This window comes from Pantherophis guttatus, chromosome 1, assembly GCF_059756535.1.
Source record: "Pantherophis guttatus breed Tessera chromosome 1, ASM5975653v1, whole genome shotgun sequence".
NCBI lineage: Eukaryota > Metazoa > Chordata > Lepidosauria > Squamata > Colubridae > Pantherophis > Pantherophis guttatus.
The window spans coordinates 117067427-117081467 of record NC_142063.1 but is presented as its reverse complement, the minus strand read 5'-3'; the positions used below and the strand labels follow the sequence as shown (position 1 = coordinate 117081467).

The window sequence follows — 14041 nt, the reverse complement described above, 5'->3', positions numbered from 1 at the left end:
ATTTGCACAGACTTCTAATTGAAGACTGTAGCATAGTCCCTCCTCTTCTTTTCAGGTTAAAAACAAAGCTATAATTTCTATTTGTCATTTTATTAGAATGATCTCTCAAGTCAGGAAAGTTCTCACTAAATAAGTATAGTTTATGTTTCTCCAATATCCAGTTGTAAATCCCCATAGAGGTCCAGAAGAAAAGACAATTAAGTATAAAAACAAGCTTGATCTTTCTTGTTTTTAACAATGCCAGATGGTTGATCGTGGGAGGCCTCAGATAATTCACCTTGGAAAATGTCTGAAGAAATACAGTAATAATTATAAAATGCATGAAACCCATTCAAGCCAATGCAATTATGAAGGCTTTAGGCGTGTAAGTCATTAACATCTAGATTTCAAGTTAATGGTTTATTTTTCAAAATGATCAAATAAGTTGTTCAGAAATTATATTATTTAAAATATCTTTTCATTTGGTCACGTAAAGAGAACTTATCTTTTCCACATTTAAAAAATAAGAGCAGATTTAAAAGAGCCATCCAGATCAAGCAATCCTAGATTCAGAACCAGAATCAAACCCCGGGGGGGGGGGGAATCATCCTCTTCCTTGCCTATTACTGTCGAATGATATATTAAATCATTGTACATGAGATCAGTCTTCCTAATAATTTCTGTATCAAGTAAAATGAGAGTCCTAGATTCAATTGCTTTATTTATAGAGGTCATAACATTGACTCACTAAAATAGAAAATTTAAATAAATACAAGTGTGTTTTGCACTGATCATAACTAACCCAATTTACCATTATATTGGTAATTATAATTGTAAACCAGTATAATTGGCAACCAGTATAAGTCCTTCTCCAGATTCTCTCAATTTGGAATCAAAGTCTTATAATTAGCCATTGATATTACAATTTCTACTTATCCAATTTTTGGCACACTTGAAAGGATTTATTTAGCATATTTCTATAGCCACATATTCATTTTGTAAGAAAAGAAAACTGAATTAAACACAAATAGAAATCTGTCATCCTTTTCCTCCTGGGACAAGCAATGTTATGCAACTCTCAAGAATTTTTGCTAGTAGCAAAAGAAATTAAATATGGAAGAAAAGGAAATCTAATCTAAATCTAATTTACACCACCACCATTCGCTATTCTTCATATTTCCCTATTTTTGCAAAGCATCCTTGTTTCTACTATATCCTAATTTATTTCAATATTAATTCATATACTAACTTTGATCTTTAACTTTTCTGCTTTTGTTGAGGTTCTCAATCTCATCCAACCATGCCTTCCTCAGTCTTCCTTTTAATTTCAACCCAAATTTCCTTCATACATTTGTTTCTTGATGCAGTCATGGCCAAACTTCAATGTACTTCTTTCATACTGATCAATCTTTATTCAATCCATATTCATCCTGCAATCATTCATTCTTTGCCTTATCTCTTATTTTATCATACATACTTAATTTTTCAGTAATCATCCCCACTGAATTCAGTTTATTTTTATAAACTTTATAAGCTTCTGTTGACATAACCGATCCTTAATTCCACATGACAAAATTGGAAGAAATGCTATATGTGGTCATTTTTGCTTTGACATACATTTCTTGCATAGCCTTTTTGCCTATGTAATGGCTCTTTCATGTTACACTGAGAGCTTCTGCACAGGAGACAAATAACTTGTGTGTCTAATCACATTTGGCCAAATAAAGTATTTTTTTTGTTTCTGTCAAAGGCATCTTCCTTATTCTGTACAATATTTTTGCTGAAAAGTAGTTTAGATCTACACATGCCCTACTCACCATAAAGCCAAGCTGCATTTTCCAGATATTGTTCACTTTACTTTCCATAAATTTTCAAGTAGAATTCTGCCAAATACCCTCCTAGCACAATTAATAATGTTTCTCTAGTTTTTGTAAACATTCTAATTAATTTTCCCTTTTTGTGTTAACTTTTTTTTAATAAAGATATAATGACATTATTGCAACTACCAGGGATAAATGCAGTCTTCACATACAAATTAAATAAGTTACACAGTTGGTCCATAAGCAAGCCATATTCACGAAATAACAGGACATACTGTATGTACATATAAGCCAAGGTAGAAATTCTGTACAATTTACTTGGAAGAAAGTCCAATTAAATAGAATTCTAATTAAACCAAACAAAATTACTAGATTATGACTTAGTCATTAGACCTTCAGGCATTCATTTTCTATATTTTGTCAACTGTGATTGAATTTCATTGCTGAAATCAAAGCTGAGTTTCAATATTTACATCTGAAGCACATGTTTTGCTCCCAGTTAGCTTTTTATTGAACAAAAAATTTTTCAAAATTTTTCAAAATTTTATTATTCAAAATTTATTATTCAGAAACGTCTTTACTTTTGACCATTGCAATGCTAGCAATATTGTTTGGGTCAATAATCTATCTCTTCTTGTTGCCTCAGTGTATTGTCTTTCATCACAATCATATTCTGCATATACTCCATCAATTTGAATATATCTGGATTAAAGACTGTGTTCTTTCCTTACTTTTACAGGAAAGACAAAATAACCAGGTGGATAGAATATACAGTAGTTGGATGGCCTTAGAAAAGCTGCTCTACAAATAAAATTAAGAGACAGACATGGACAAGGAACAGCATAGCAAAGATAATTAATCCATAAAGACAAAAGTTAAAGAAGAAAAATAGACTCTAAATTATCCTAAATAACTATCTTCTGGGCTGTTAAAAATGTTGCATTTTTCCTGACTATGACCATGTCTTTATCAATGATTTATATTATCTCAGACTTTACATTTCTCCAACACTGACTGAGTGACACTTTAAGGTAAATTTCAGGCAATTTGAGCATAAATCCTGGTAACAGCATGAAATAATTCAAGTAGTTTCCTTGACAGGAATACAGAGATATTCACTATTGCTTGCTTTTTATATATATTCTTAATATTTCCTGGAGGTCTTCTGTCAATCTATGCTCAATTGGTTTTATCATCAGCTAAGATTATGATATAAATAATGCACTCTATGTATGTGAAGAGGTGTCAGTATAAACTCATCATGTAAAGGAACAACTTGATGGCAGAATAAAGCCAAGGTGAATACTAATTCATCAGACAATGGGCTGTATTAAAACTGAACAAAACTAACACTGGGATCTGGGAATTGCTAATTTTTTTAAAAAAATATCAGGAACAAACCAATTCCAAATTGGACACTGTAATTCTAAACTCAGTAATCCCTAAAAGGCATATGTCTTGTGTCAATGCTCCACATACATCTTATACTAAAGACAGATTATAGCTACATAAAATAAATATCACACACACATAAACATAGTGATTGGAAATCTTCCTTTTCATATATAATTCACTAAAAAAATTCAGAGCCTCCATTTTTCTTATTTCATATTTCACATCCAAAATCTTTATTCATCTATTACTTAGAATTATATGTTACCTCAATCAGATGACTCTAAGCACCTGCTGTCAGTTACTGGGGATAACATCATAAATCAATGTATCTCTTATTCAATCTCCAAAATCTCTGTGGGGAAAAAAAGCAATCATTAATTTAACATCTTTTCTGAACATCCTCAGAGAAAGTGCCAACCTGACCTCAGTAGGCAAACGGTTCCAACCAAACAGAGCCATAATAGAGGGTAATCACTTCTATGCTCCCATTTGTGTCACCTAGAAGTGAATAGGAGACTCATAATACACACACCCTATTATTGGGTGAACAGTCTTCATGGAGAAAAAGGTCTTGAAAGGTACCTAGTAATTAGTAAAATTTGATTTTTATTTTATTTATCTTTAAGAACCACCTACACTGAGCTACGCTAAATTGGCCTCTGGTGAACCAGCGAAGTATTTAAGGTTAATGTTGCCTGTATTAATTGCATCATACAGTATACAGTTTTGCAAACAGCTTTCCAGAGGCAAAAATCATAAGCAGAAATAGAAAGACAAAAGAAGCCCTGGACTGTACTTTCCTCTAATATAGAGGTGTGGAAAGGAGAAAATTAAAGGTTTTCTGTGATGGCAAACAAGTAGATACTGCATTGCAAATGTCTATATGTAGTGGTGGGATTCAATTTTTTTTACTACCCGTTCTGTGGGCGTGGCTTGGTGGGCGTGGCATGGCTTGGTGGATGTGGCTTGGTGGGCATGGCATGGGAAGGATACTCTAAAATCTCCATTCCCACCCCACTCCAGGGGAGGGATACTATAAAATTCCCCATTTCCTCCCGATCAGCTGGGACTCGGGAGGCAGAGAATAGATGGGGGCTGGGACAGTCAGAGGTGGTATTTACCGGTTCTCCAAACTTCTCAAAATTTCCGCTACCGGTTCTCCAGAACTGGTCAGAACCTGCTGAATACTATCTCTGTCTATATGTGATCAAAGGATATGGCTTCTTTGGCAAAATGAGCTTTTTCCTAGAGAAAGTAGATTTCACTAAAGGCAACAGGTAATGTAAGATGGTTTGTCTGACAGAAAAAGATTCATGTACAAAATCTACTCCATTATGATTTGTAAGAGCATTGCCAGGCATTTAAAATGCTCATTATACTGCTCCATAAGGCACACAATTGCATTAAAAATATTCCGACAAAGATGGAAATGCAGAAATACTACAATTTAACATTTCATAATTAATTTCCATTTTAAAATATAACTAAAATTATTTAATTAAATTGTACTCCAAAAGCATATATCCCAAAAGATATATGCTTCAATTTTAGTTTGCTATTGCTTGTTTATTTTTATTTTAAACATTTGGAAGGATTTAAACTTCTATGCTTCAAAATATTCTGTAACTCAAAACTGTTTTTGAGAGTGAGTGGGTTCTTCCTTTTTGTCTTCAATCTACATATAACATTTTCTTTTTTTGTAAATTATAGCAATAACAATAAAAATGAATTTTAAAAACTTAAAAGTATTCATAGAAGTATTAACTGTTAAAAGATTTTATGCTGATAAAAAGCTAACAGCCAAAGGAGAAAATCTAGATGCTACCAGAAAGATGTTTTGCACTGCACTGCTACAATGCATCAGGGTTTCTGCTACAAATATGTTGGAAAAACTACTTGTAGAGTTAACAATCTTGACCTTGAGAAAATGTTTGTGCAAGCTAAAAAAAAAAAAAAGGCTGGTGGATTTACAGAGCTGTTATTACAGCAGACTACAAAAGAAGACAGAATAAAGTAAATTGCACTACAGAAGGTTCATAAAATTAGCTGTTTAAACTGATTTTATGGTTCACAAATAACCACGTGATTTTCCAATGCAATGTAGTCAAGGATATATATATATATATATATGTCTATATATATAGTCAATGATATCGTCAAGGAAATATAAATGAAACAGGACATTAAAAAATTATCCATTTTCAGTATCAGATATCAGTTAGAACATTATACAGTGCTCTATGTTTACCATTTAAATGAATCTAGAATCTAGAAAATCAGAGAAAATATAATACAATTTTTCGGTAACGATAGCAATTAATGAAAATAAGAGATGAATAAACTATTGAAAAAACACCTAAATATATTACCCAAAAAATCATATCAAGAGGAAATGGATGCAATGAATTTATTTCAACTATAAGACAGTATTAGCAATTCCATCCAGCATACCTTAGAAAAGAGAATGGGTTTTCTATACTTTGCAACCTTTATCTTAAATATAAAAAACTATTTTGTTCACTTCTAGATATTAGCAAGTACTGCTACATATTAATAATTAATTAACATTCTTTTTTTTAAAAAAAGAACTTTGACTTGTTACACTTTTAATAGGGTCAAAGAGGGAACTTCAGAGATTAAATTGTTTATTCAGTACATATGGTCCCCATTTGCTACACCAATATCTCTTCACAATGTTTATAATATGATAATCTATTGATATAAATCACTGAATTTAAATGTCTGCATACTCACAGACATACACATGCCTGTATACACTTTTAAAGGGATAGGAAACTATGGATTAAAGGATAGGATTCAATATTTTGTGATATGGCTCCTGATTTTTGATCCTGCAGAATTATTTGTTAAAGCTAAATGAGAAGCCTGATTGCTCATATATATGAATAAACTTGAACTCCAATGCATAAAGGTTTTTCTTCATTACATTTGATTCTGCTGCACAAATATTCTAAGGTCACTCATGGAAAAACTGAATGTTGAACTTGAATATTTGATCTCGTGTTGGACCACAATGCTTTTCTGTCACTAGGACCACATTTGTTCAATAGGAGTAGCCAGGAAATGACACTGTGGAAAGGAGGGTGGAAGTTTTCACCCTTCATTCCAGGGAGATTTTATTTTAGCTTAAAATAGGTATATTAAGCTCATCGGAGATTCAATAGATTTTTTTCAATGTTTACTTTTGTTCCCCTAAATAAATGAATTTTAGCAAGTTTCAGTGATGCAATCTTTGGAAGACCAACAATCACAAAAAAAAAAAAAAAAGAGGCAAGAAAGAGAAATGAACACAGTTGCTTCATTAGCTCTCTATTAATATTTTTAATGTTGCAATGTGTAATGAGGATAAATATTCTGTAGTGGCATACAAATGTTTACATATACCAATAAAATGTAATATTTTAATGAATACTACCTAATCTCCACATGGTAAACACAAGTTCTGAAAATTTAAATACATATTACTATTGTATACAACTGTTATTTCTTCTGCTCCTTCTCCTTGCCCTTCTTCTTCTTCTTCCTCCTCCTCCCTCCCCTCCTCCTCTTTTACCACTTCAGGTTTCAAGGGAGATACAAAGTTCTGATTCTTGCACTTCTGGCAGCCTCAATCATTGTTAATTGATGCTGTTGTAGTATGCCCTTGATATGTCTCTCTATCTTCTGGGTTGCCTCCTGTTCTTTGGTCTTCTCATCTATTTGTATATGCCTTGTATGGTATGGAATCCCTAAACGGAATTTTCTATGTAGTTTTTTTCCAATTATTTCTCTTACGATCTCATTTCTGATTTTATCCTTTCTGGTCACTCCAGCAGCTTTTCTTAAACATCTCAAAACTAACTTTTATGTTTTTTTTTGCAAGTGTCCATGTTTGGCACTGATAACATAGGGTGCATATGCTTTGTATTAGATGCTTCTTTGTGCTGATCAGAACTTCCTTATGTTGTAGGAATGGGGCTATCCCAATATTTGGTTTGCCTTACTGCATTGTATGTTAATCTCTTCACCCATTATTCCATCTTCAGTGAGTGTCGTTCCTAGATATTTGAACTCTGATACTTGTTTTATGCTTATCCCCTCCATTATTAGGTTTAAAGTGTGCTTTTTTCTACTGATTGCCATTACTTCTGTTTTCTCTTTGTTGATACTCATGTTGTTTACCTTGCATTCTTGGTTCATGGATAGATGTTGCAATTCCTCAGCTGTATGTGTTATGAGTGCCTGATCATCTGAAAAGAGTAGTTTCTTGATATTAGTTCCATTTCTGGGCTTAGCTGCCTTGCTTATACTATCAATAAACATGATAAATAATAATGGTGATAGTACACATTCCTGTTTTACTCCAGATATTACTGCAAAGGATTCTGATGTTTCTTGGTTTGTTCTAACTTCTGCAATCGTTATATAAGCTTCTTCATAATCTAGTAAAATGTTCACTTACTCCATACTAAGCCATTGTTTTCCATAATATTTTCCTGAATACGCTTGTCAAATGGTTTCTCTTAGTCTATGAAAGCTACAAGGAGACTCTTATTGTACTCTATATTATTTTCTATTAGTTGTTTAAGCATAAAAATTGTACCTGTACAGCTTCTATTTCTTCTAAAACCCATCTGTTCTTCCAGTAGTTATGGTTCTATAACTGTTCTTAACAGTAGTGGGTTCCACTTACCTTCGCTACCAGTTTGGAACTGCGAGCACACGCACGCGTGTGCTTGCTTTGCTTGCGCACAGCGCATCTGCACATGTGCAGAACCTTCTGCGCATACGCAGAGTGTACTTGATTATGTCTGGGAAAGTGGGTGGAGCCTCCCGCCGCAGCCACTACCAGTTTGCCCAAACTGGGGCAAACCGGTAGAAACCCACCGCTAGTTCTTAACCTTGTTTCTAGTATCTTGTCATATATTTTCCCTACATGGCTTAAGAGTGAGATACCTCAATATCGTGTGCATTGTTATAAGTTCCTTTGTTTTTCCACAGTGGAATTATTATTGCTTATTGCCAATCACTGGGTGCTGTTAGCTGTGTCCATGCAGCATTAAAGATTCTGTGCAGCCATCTGATGCTGATGGCTTTGCCTCTCAAAGTCTAATCCCATCTCCACATCTTGAGATGGTAACAGAACAAAGTAAGGGATTGGTAGGATTGGGCAAAAATACGATATGGCTGTGTGCCGCAGGACCACTCCGGCAGCCATAAAGGCAATCCTGGGTCACCCTGAAGTGGCCTGACTAAAAACTCTGGTGAATTTGCAACAGGCCCTGCTAGCCAGCAATGAATAATATATTGTTACAGAAACTGCAAGAAGATACAGCTGTTTACGGATACAAAATAAGATAGCAGTGAATACAGCAGGTGCAGAAATGTATACGTCCTTTTAGTCAGTACTTCGTAACACCTCCTTTGCCAGAAATAACAGCTTCCAAACATTTCCTGTAGCCAGCTAATGGTCTTTCTATTTTTGTTTTGGATTTCCCACCCATTTTCCCTTCCAGGACTCTTTTTAAGTTAGAAATATTCTTAGAACTTCTTCCATGAGCTGAGCTATTTGACATTTCCATACATAATTTCAATATAATCAAGTCCGGAAACTGTGAAAATGGACGTTGGTCTTACCTGATACGTCCTTTCTCGATCAGGAGGAAATGACAGTTAGGCTGGGGTATGACTCCTCTATGCAGCATGGGACCGAGTCTGCCAAATTTGACTAGCTCCGCCCTCTTGGCCCAGTGTTTTGGCAAGGGCGCTGGCGCAGACTGATGTGTCTTCCTGGAATGAGAGAGAATTAGTAGAGCCCTCCCCCCCATCAATACCGTCGAGCCGAACCAAAGGGATGGGGCTGACTGTCGTTTCCTCCTGATCAAGAAAGGACGTATCAGGTAAGACCAATGTCCATTCTCCGGAAGGAGGGAAACGACAGTCAGGCTGGGGACATACCAAAGCTGCATGTCCACCAGGGAGGGAGAGCTCTGGCCCGAGGCCTTCAAGAGCGATGCACTGCCTGCAGCACCCGACGGCCAAAAGCCGCATCCGAGGATGCAAACGAGTCCATTCGGTAGTGTCGGATGAATGGAAAGATAGACGTCTAAGTGGCAGCGCGACAGACCTCCTCTAAGGGGGCTTGGGTCACCCATGCCACCAATGTGGCCGCACTCCTGGTCGAGTGAGGTGTGACATGACGGGGCACAGGGAGTTTTTCAGCTGCTGATAGGCCTAGGCGATGGTAGCCCTGATCCAACGGCCCAGGGTAGGACTCTTGATGCGGGAACCGATGGACTCTGGTTCGAAGGAAACAAATAGCACTTCCATTTTGCGGAGGGGAGCGGTCTTCAGAGCCCTACGAACGTCAAGGGAATGCCAAGAGTGTTCCAGTCTGTGCGCTGGGCGTGGGCAAAAATCCAGGAGAACCAGCTCCTGTGCTCTGTGGAAGAGTGAATTGATCTTGGGAAGGAAAGCCGGATCCAGGCGAAGGACCACCCTGTCGTTGTAGAAAATACAAAGGTCACTGCGGACCGCGAGGGCAGCCAACTCCAAGATCCGACGGGCAGAGGTGATGGTGAGGAGGGAGACTTTGAATGACAAGAAGCGGAGGGAAACCTGACGGAGAGGTTCGAATGAAGACGAAGTCAGCACCGTAAGGACCTTGTTGAGGTTCCAGGTAGGATAGCTGTGAATGGTCGGAGGACGCAGGTTAGTTGCTCCTTGCAAAAAATTGCAGATGAACGGGTGCCTGGAAAGAGAATCTGGTGACCCACAGGAGAGAACTGAAGCGAGAGCCGCTACTTGACGGCGGAGCGTGTTAGGGGCCAAACCCGCCTCGAAGCCATCCTGAAAGAAGGAGAGAACCTGAATGACGGAGGCAGACAGAGGGTCAAGAGAGGACCACCGGCACCAAGATGAGAAGGCGTCCCACGTGGCCTCGTAGATGCGAGTTGTTGACGGTTGGCGAGCAGCTTGAATGGTGGAAATTACTCGAGAAGGAATGCAGGCTGCCTTCAAGAGGCACCGCTCAACCTCCAGATGGTTAGTTGGAGGCACGTGGGGTCTGGGTGACGGAGGGCCCCTTCGGACAGTTCCATCCTGGTGGTGCGGGATGCACCAATGGTTGGCTGTTGACAGTGAGATTAAGTCCGCAAACCATGGCCGGCGAGGCCAGTGTGGTGCGACAAGAATGAGTTCCGCTCTCTCGTCCAGCATCTTCCAGACAACTCGCGGAATCAGCAGGAGGGGGGAATGCATAGAGCAGGCCGGGCAGCCAGTGGCTGCGCAGGGCGTTCGTGGCTTCAGCTTGTGGATCCGGGAACCGGGAGAAGTACCTGGGCAGTTGGTGATTGGCTTTCGAGGCAAAGAGATCGACCACTGGGCTCCCAAACCGGGTTGTGATCTCCTGGAAGAGAGCTGGAGGGATGCTCCATTCACCTTGATCCATGTGACCGTGGCTGAGGGCGTCCGCCTGAATGTTCATGACTCCGGAAATATGGTCCGCCCTGATGGAGTTGAGGTGGGCTTCTGCCCAGCTGCCCAGTAGAATGGCTTCTGTTAGAAGAGCTCTGGAGTGAATACCGCCCATCTTGTTGATGTGCACCTTTGTAGACATGTTGTCCGTTAGGACCAGGATGTCCTTGCTCTCTACCAAGTTGCGGAAGTGGACGAGGGCTAGGCGGACCGCTCTCAGTTCCAGAAAATTGATGCTGCAGTGACGTTCCTGATCGGACCACTGCCCCTGCACCATGTGATGTTGTAGGTGGGCCCTCCAACCTGATGAGCTGGCGTCTGTCATGAGCTCGAGACAGAGAGGCTCCCGGTAACTGCTGCCCCGTGAAATGGAGTCCGAGGTCCACCACCGGAGAGATGAGACGACAGGTTGGGGCAGTCTCAGACGGGCCAGTGAGGTGCTTCGTCCGGACTGTTGGTGTGGCAGCAGGAATCACTGCAGCTGTCTGCTATGCAAGCGAGATCAGGGGATGATGCCGAATGTGGAAACCATTTTGCCCAAGAGACAAGATAGCTTAAGGGCGGAAGTTGAACCCTCTGACCTACACTGACTAGCTAAGGCTCGAAGGCTCACCTGGCGATCAGGGGATAGGGACATTTGGGATGACACTGGGTCAATGGCCGCCCCCAAATGAAGGATGTGAGTAGAAGGAGAAAGGTGACTCTTAGGCCAATTAACAGAAAATCTATGACTCTGAATGAGGGATAGAACGGTAGAGAGATCCTGATGGGCAGAAGAGAGGGATGAGGAGAGAATGAGAATGTCATCTAGATAGAATTGCAGACGGATGGGGAGGGAGCGAATATGCCCAATCAGGGCAGCCATTACCTTAGTAAAAACCCTAGGGGCTGAAGAAAGGTCAAAGGGTCAGGCCCTGTATTGGAAATGTTCGCCTTTGTAGAGGAAACGGAGAAACTGGTGGTATGGGGGGGCTATAGGGATGTGGAGGTACGCCTCCGTTAGGTCAATGGAAGACAGGAAATCCTCCGGGCGGACACACTCCAAGATGCTAAACAGAGTATGCATCTTGAACTGGCGATAGATTATGTACCGGTTCAAGGCCTTGAGGTCTAGGATAGCCCTTCAGCCTTCCGAGGATTTCCGGACAATAAAAAGCTGGGAATAAAACCCTTGGCCCTGCTGGTCCTGGGGAACCCGTTGAATCGCTCGGATAGAGAGGAGATGCTGAATGGCCGAGGAGACCAGGGCCTGCTCGGCCGGGTCGTGAGAGACCGGGCGACTGAGAAATTCCAAATAAAGACCCGATTTTATAGTGGATAGCACCCAGGCATCAGAGATGGAAGCTTGCCATTGGTCATAAAAGAAGGACAACCATCCACCAATGGGAAGATCCAAGAGGGATCTATTTACCTCTCCTGGAAAAACGTCCCCTTCCACCCCGAAAGGACCACCGAGGGGGGTACTTGTCCCCAGATCTGACCTGTGAGTCAAGTTGTTGTGGTCTAGGCGGGACGGGGCACTGAGAGCAATAGGAGTTGGAGTCGGAGGCTCGAAAGGACTGGAACCTAATCTTGCGCCTGTCCCTTGTCTCAATCAGAAGAGGCTCCAGAGGAGGACCAAACAGGCTCCCGGTGGAGTAAGGAGCAGAGACCAGCTGCCATTTACTGCGCATGTCCGCTTGCCAACTTCTGAGCCACAGGAGACGGCGCGATGTAACGGAGGATCCTAGGGCCTTAGCCGCAAACCTGGTGGCATTTAGTGTCGCGTCGGCCAAGTATTCAAGAGCTGCTGAGATCTTGTTCAGGTCCTGATGGGCCCTGGTGTCAGAGTGCGGAATGCGGTCCTGGAGCTGCTTGAGCCAGAGGAGGGCCGCCCGGTTGAAGAAGGACGCCGAAGTAGAGGCCCTGATCGCCCAGGCCGCCGCCTGGTGTCCTTTGACCAGGGTCTTCTTGGCCCGCTTATCCTCCGGCCGGAGGGAATCCTCCAGAGACCCTGTCGGATGAACCGGATTAGAAAGAGCCACAATGGGAGGATCAACAACCGGTGGTTGTAGAAGGTCAGACATGGCAGTTGCCGAGTTGTAAAGGCGTTTGTCCAGGCCATTGGGGCTGGGGCCAGCTCCCGGCAAGGCCCATTGACGGTGGAGAAAGTCCAGGAAAAGCTTGGGCACTGGGATGGTTTCAGGATCGATCATTGGCTCGGCAAATAAGGCTGAGGCAGGATCCAAAGAGGAATGAGCGTTGGAAGAAGAGGGGACTTCCCCTAATCTAGTGGTTGCAATTGCCTTGTAAAGCAGGGAACGAAACATCTGAGGCTGGAAAAGGCCGATGAAGGGGGCTTGGTCAGGAAGAAACCCCTCGTCATCTGAAAGGGCCAAGTCCAGAACGTCATCTGCCCCATAAATGGACCCCTGGTCTGGAGAAGTGGGGGACCCAGCCAGCTCCTGGTCGGAGATGTGATCATCCACCTCCGCGGGGCGCTGTGGAGGTTGTGATGGACAAGAAGTCTCCGCAGGCAAGCTCCCCTGTTGTAGGCATTGGGCAAGGCTTTGTTTGATTGCCCTTGTCAGAATGGCCTCCAAGGTCTCAGGTAGCTGAACTGAAGACTGCTGGATAGGAGGGGCCTGAGCGGCTGGAGCAGGAGAAGATCCCTGGGGAGTCGGGGGTGCAGACACTGTTTGAAACAAAGGCTCCTTCCCTGGGGGAGGGGCAGGGCCCTCAGGGGCTGGGAGGTCTGGGGACAGTCCCCTGGAGAGGTGGTCATCCTCCTGGGAGAGAGACCCTGCGGTAGAGGAGGCTCGCAAGGCAGGTCAAGGGTCCTGTGGCCTCGATTGAGATTGAGCCTTAGAAAAAGCTTTTTCCATTGCCTTATGCCTGCGCAGTTCGTCCCTAGACGAGGGAAGCACAGCCGTGGTAGAAGCTGTCTTTTTTGCCCTGGCCTTTTTGGCCTGAGAGGGCTGTTCAGAGGAACCCTCCAAGAGGTCACTATGATGGCGGGAACGGCCTGAGGAAGCTTGCGCCGTAGATCCCTTGCGCTCTGATGCGTCCGCCATCTTGGATCAGGAGAAAGGGCTGAAAATGGCTGCCGCGGCAAAAAACAGCACTAAAAACTAAGCCCAACCGCTGAGGGAGACTCACTGCGAGGCGCTCGCTGTTCCACCGGTTCTGCAAGGCAAGGCAAGAAGGATCGCTAGCTCATGGGCTATTACTGCGATCAAGCCGTCAGCGAGATGGTTTCCAGCCGAAAGTCCTGCTGCTGGGCAAAGGCCGTTAAATTGCAGCGCAGGTTTCCCCCGTTGATAGGGGAGCCTTGGAGGCTCTAAGCCTTGTGAAGGAATCTGTCAGCCGACAGATTCCAAACCGGCTCCCCA

At 41.9% G+C, this 14041-nt stretch overlaps 1 protein-coding gene across 6 annotated transcripts in view; it reads right to left on the bottom strand.

Moving 5' to 3' along the window:
* The window catches only part of SPTB (spectrin beta, erythrocytic), a 127928-nt gene that overhangs the window by 101611 nt on the left and 12276 nt on the right, over window positions 1-14041 (bottom strand). For 2 of the 6 annotated variants that reach the window (XM_034433827.3, XM_034433829.3), the window contains exon 2: window positions 3460-3546. The exons of the other annotated variants lie outside the window; for them this stretch is intronic. The gene's annotated coding sequence lies outside the window, so the exon portion shown is untranslated. The remainder of the gene's footprint in view (window positions 1-3459; window positions 3547-14041) is intronic. 6 annotated transcript variants of the gene reach the window in all.